Source organism: Salmo salar, chromosome 26 (assembly GCF_965601325.2).
Source record: "Salmo salar chromosome 26, fSalSal1, whole genome shotgun sequence".
In the NCBI taxonomy this organism is placed as follows: domain Eukaryota; kingdom Metazoa; phylum Chordata; class Actinopteri; order Salmoniformes; family Salmonidae; genus Salmo; species Salmo salar.
Window position 1 is genome coordinate 54,991,501 of NC_138316.1, and position 6,000 is coordinate 54,997,500.

Here is a 6,000-nt window from a genome sequence, read left to right on the forward strand (position 1 = left end):
AGACCTGACGACAGTAGAACAGAGGAATGTATAGTCCTGACTACAGTAGAACAGAGGAATGTATAGACCTGACTACAATAGAACAGAGGAATGTATAGACCTGACTACAGTAGAACAGAGGAATGTATAGACCTGACTACAGAAGAACAGAGGAATGTATAGACAGGAACCTGACTACAGTAGAACAGAGGAATGTATAGACCTGACTTCAGTAGAACAGAGGAATGTATAGACCTGACTTCAGTAGAACAGAGGAATGTATAGACCTGACTTCAGTAGAACAGAGGAATGTATAGACCTGACTACAGTAGAACAGAGGAATGTATAGACCTGACTACAGTAGAACAAAGGAATGTATAGACCTGACTACAGTAGAACAGAGGAATGTATAGACAGGAACCTGACTACAGTAGAACAGAGGAATGTATAGACCTGACTACAGTAGAACAGAGGAATGTATAGACCTGACTACAGTAGAACAGAGGAATGTATAGACCTGACGACAGTAGAACAGAGGAATGTATAGACCTGACTACAGTAGAACAGAGGAATGTATAGACCTGACTACAGTAGAACAGAGGAATGTATAGACCTGACTACAGTAGAACAGAGGAATGTATAGACCTGACTACAGTAGAACAGAGGAATGTATAGACCTGACGACAGTAGAACAGAGGAATGTATGGACCTGACTACAGTAGAACAGAGGAATGTATAGACCTGACTACAGTAGAACAGAGGAATGTATAGACCTGACTACAGTAGAACAGAGGAATGTATAGACCTGACTACAGTAGAACAGAGGAATGTATAGACCTGACTACAGTAGAACAGAGGAATGTATAGACCTGACTACAGTAGAACAGAGGAATGTATAGACAGGAACCTGACTACAGTAGAACAGAGGAATGTATAGACCTGACTACAGTAGAACAGAGGAATGTATAGACCTGACTACAGTAGAACAGAGGAATGTATAGACCTGACGACCGTAGAACAGAGGAATGTATAGACCTGACTACAGTAGAACAGAGGAATGTATAGACCTGACGACCGTAGAACAGAGGAATGTATAGACCTGACTACAGTAGAACAGAGGAATGTATAGACCTGACTACAGTAGAACAGAGGAATGTATAGACCTGACTACAGTAGAACAGAGGAATGTATAGACCTGACTACAGTAGAACAGAGGAATGTATAGACCTGACTACAGTAGAACAGAGGAATGTATAGACAGGAACCTGACTACAGTAGAACAGAGGAATGTATAGACCTGACTACAGTAGAACAGAGGAATGCATAGACCTGACTACAGTAGAACAGAGGAATGTATAGACCTGACTACAGTAGAACAGAGGAATGTATAGACCTGACTACAGTAGAACAGAGGAATGTATAGACCTGACTACAGTAGAACAGAGGAATGTATAGACCTGACTACAGTAGAACAGAGGAATGTATAGACCTGACGACAGTAGAACAGAGGAATGTATAGACCTGACTACAGTAGAACAGAGGAATGTATAGACCTGACTACAGTAGAACAGAGGAATGTATAGACCTGACTACAGTAGAACAGAGGAATGTAAAGACCTGACTACAATAGAACAGAGGAATGTATAGACCTGACTACAGTAGAACAGAGGAATGTATAGACCTGACGACCGTAGAACAGAGGAATGTATAGACCTGACTACAGTAGAACAGAGGAATGTATAGACCTGACTACAGTAGAACAGAGGAATGTATAGACCTGACTACAATAGAACAGAGGAATGTATAGACCTGACTACAGTAGAACAGAGGAATGTATAGACCTGACTACAGTAGAACAGAGGAATGTATAGACAGGAACCTGACTACAGTAGAACAGAGGAATGTATAGACCTGACTTCAGTAGAACAGAGGAATGTATAGACAGGAACCTGGCTACAGTAGAACAGAGGAATGTATAGACCTGACTACAGTAGAACAGAGGAATGTATAGACCTGACTACAGTAGAACAGAGGAATGTATAGACCTGACTACAGTAGAACAGAGGAATGTATAGACCTGACTACAGTAGAACAGAGGAATGTATAGACCTGACTACAGTAGAACAGAGGAATGTATAGACCTGACTACAGTAGAATAGAGGAATGTATAGACCTGACGACAGTAGAACAGAGGAATGTATAGACCTGACTACAGTAGAACAGAGGAATGTATAGACCTGACTACAGTAGAACAGAGGAATGTATAGACCTGACTACAGTAGAACAGAGGAATGTACAGACCTGACTACAGTAGAACAGAGGAATGTATAGACCTGACGACAGTAGAACAGAGGAATGTATAGACCTGACTACAGTAGAACAGAGGAATGTATAGACCTGACGACAGTAGAACAGAGGAATGTATAGACCTGACTACAGTAGAACAGAGGAATGTATAGACCTGACGACAGTAGAACAGAGGAATGTATAGACCTGACTACAGTAGAACAGAGGAATGTATAGACCTGACTACAGTAGAACAGAGGAATGTATAGACCTGACTACAGTAGAACAGAGGAATGAGTTTTGTCTCTCTCGCTCACAGACCAGGCTGGTTCTCTGACCTCCGGTGGTCGACATGACCCCTCTGCTCTGCCCCAGACACTGCAACAGGAGTTCTCTCTGGTCAACCTGCAGATCAGGAACGTCAACGTGGAGGTGAGCTTATAACTCCTAATGACCTCTCCCGTGATAGTCTTATGACTGCTTATAACTCCTAATGACCTCTCCCGTGATAGTCTTATGACTGCCTATAACTTCAAATGACATCTCCTATGATAGTCTTATGACTGCTTGTAACTCCTGATGACATCTCCTAGGATAGTCTTATGACTGCTTAAAGCTCCTAATGACATCTCCTAGGATAGTCTTATGACTGCTTATAACTCCTAATGATGTCTCCTATGATATTCTTATGACTGCTTATAGCTCCTGATGACATCTCCTAGGATAGTCTTATGACTGCTTGTAACTCCTAATGATGTCTCCTAGGATAGTCTTATGACTGCTTATAACTCCTGATGACATCTCCTAGGATAGTCTTATGACTGCTTATAACTCCTAAGGATGTCTCCTAGAATAGTCTTATGACTGCTTATAACTCCTAATGACGTCTCCTATGATAGTCTTATGACTGCTTATAACCCCCTAAGGATGTCTCCTAGGATAGTCTTATGACTGCTTATAACTCCTAATGACGTCTCCTATGATAATCTTATGACTGCTTATAACTCCTGATGACATCTCCTAGGATAGTCTTATGACTGCTTGTAACTCATAATGACGTCTGCTGTATCAGTTATTTAAAACGGGTTATGACTCCTAATGACATCTGCTGTGTCAGTCTTACGACATCTTATGACATTGTTATGTAGGCTTTATGACAGTGTAGCTAGACGGACCCCTACACCCTTCATACCATTAGAATGGCTTTATTATGGTGGTCTGTTCTAAAGAACTACATCTCCCTTTATTATGGCGGTCTGTTCAATAGAACTACATCTCCCTTTATTATGGTGGTCTGTTCAATAGAACTACATCTCCCTTTATTATGGTGGTCTGTTCAATGGAACTACATCTCCCTTTATTATGGTGGTCTGTTCAATAGAACTACATCTCCCTTTATTATGGCGGTCTGTTCAATAGAACTACATCTCCCTTTATTACGGTGGTCTGTTCAATAGAACTACATCTCCCTTTATTATGGCGGTCTGTTCAATAGAACTACATCTCCCTTTATTATGGCGGTCTGTTCAATAGAACTACATCTCCCTTTATTATGGCGGTCTGTTCTATAGAACTACATCTCCCTTTATTATGGTGGTCTGTTCAATAGAACTACATCTCCCTTTATTATGGTGGTCTGTTCTATAGAACTACATCTCCCTTTATTATGGTGGCCTGTTCTATAGAACTACATCTCCCTTTATTATGGTGGCCTGTTCTATAGAACTACATCTCCCTTTATTATGGTGGTCTGTTCAATAGAACTACATCTCCCTTTATTATGGCGGTCTGTTCAATAGAACTACATCTCCCTTTATTATGGTGGTCTGTTCAATAGAACTACATCTCCCTTTATTATGGCGGTCTGTTCAATAGAACTACATCTCCCTTTATTATGGCGGTCTGTTCAATAGAACTACATCTCCCTTTATTATGGCGGTCTGTTCAATAGAACTACATCTCCCTTTATTATGGCGGTCTGTTCAATAGAACTACATCTCCCTTTATTATGGCGGTCTGTTCTAAAGAACTACATCTCCCTTTATTATGGCGGTCTGTTCTATAGAACTACATCTCCCTTTATTATGGCGGTCTGTTCAATAGAACTACATCTCCCTTTATTATGGTGGTCTGTTCTATAGAACTACATCTCCATTTATTATGGCGGTCTGTTCAATAGAACTACATCTCCCTTTATTATGGCGGTCTGTTCAATAGAACTACATCTCCCTTTATTATGGTGGCCTGTTCTATAGAACTACATCTCCCTTTATTATGGTGGTCTGTTCAATAGAACTACATCTCCCTTTATTATGGTGGTCTGTTCTATAGAACTACATCTCCATTTATTATGGCGGTCTGTTCTATAGAACTACATCTCCCTTTATTATGGTGGTCTGTTCAATAGAACTACATCTCCCTTTATTATGGTGGCCTGTTCTATAGAACTACATCTCCCTTTATTATGGTGGCCTGTTCTATAGAACTACATCTCCCTTTATTATGGTGGTCTGTTCAATAGAACTACATCTCCCTTTATTATGGCGGTCTGTTCTATAGAACTACATCTCCCTTTATTATGGCGGTCTGTTCAATAGAACTACATCTCCCTTTATTATGGTGGTCTGTTCAATAGAACTACATCTCCCTTTATTATGGCGGTCTGTTCAATAGAACTACATCTCCCTTTATTATGGCGGTCTGTTCTATAGAACTACATCTCCCTTTATTATGGTGGTCTGTTCAATAGAACTACATCTCCCTTTATTATGGCGGTCTGTTCAATAGAACTACATCTCCCTTTATTATGGCGGTCTGTTCTAAAGAACTACATCTCCCTTTATTATGGCGGTCTGTTCTATAGAACTACATCTCCCTTTATTATGGCGGTCTGTTCTAAAGAACTACATCTCCCTTTATTATGGCGGTCTGTTCTATAGAACTACATCTCCCTTTATTATGGCGGTCTGTTCAATAGAACTACATCTCCCTTTATTATGGTGGTCTGTTCTATAGAACTACATCTCCATTTATTATGGCGGTCTGTTCAATAGAACTACATCTCCCTTTATTATGGCGGTCTGTTCTATAGAACTACATCTCCCTTTATTATGGCGGTCTGTTCAATAGAACTACATCTCCCTTTATTATGGCGGTCTGTTCTATAGAACTACATCTCCCTTTATTATGGTGGTCTGTTCTATAGAACTACATCTCCCTTTATTATGTGGTTTTGTGGTGTGATTGTTCTACGTCGTACCAACGCGGTTCTGTGGTGTGATTGTTCGGGCCTCCAGATGGATGCGCTGAACCATAGCTGTGTGGTGTCGGCCCTGTTCGGGACCAACCAGGTCCACCTGGTGGTGAAGTTCCCATCCCACTACCCCAACAACGCCGCTCCGTCCTTCCAGTTCATCTCCCCGACTACCATCCCCACCGCCATGAGGACCAAGATACAGAAGGTAACCCTGTGTGTGTGTGTTCCTGTATTGTGTGTGTGTGTGTGTGTGTGTGTGTGTGTGTGTGTGCCTGTATCGTGTGTGTGTGTGTGTGTGTTCCTGTATCGTGTGTGTGTGTGTGTGTGTGTGTGTGTGTGTGTGCCTGTATCGTGTGTGTGTGTGTGTGTGTGTCCCTGTATCGTGTGTGTGTGTGTGTGTCTGTATCGTGTGTGTGTGTATGTGTGTGTGTGTGTGTCTGTATCGTGTGTGTGTGTGTGTGTGCCTGTATCGTGTGTGT

General features: G+C 41.4%; 1 pseudogene; it reads left to right on the forward strand.

Moving 5' to 3' along the window:
- Positions 1-6,000, forward strand: part of LOC145864306 (GATOR2 complex protein WDR59-like) — a 33,750-nt pseudogene that overhangs the window by 15,680 nt on the left and 12,070 nt on the right.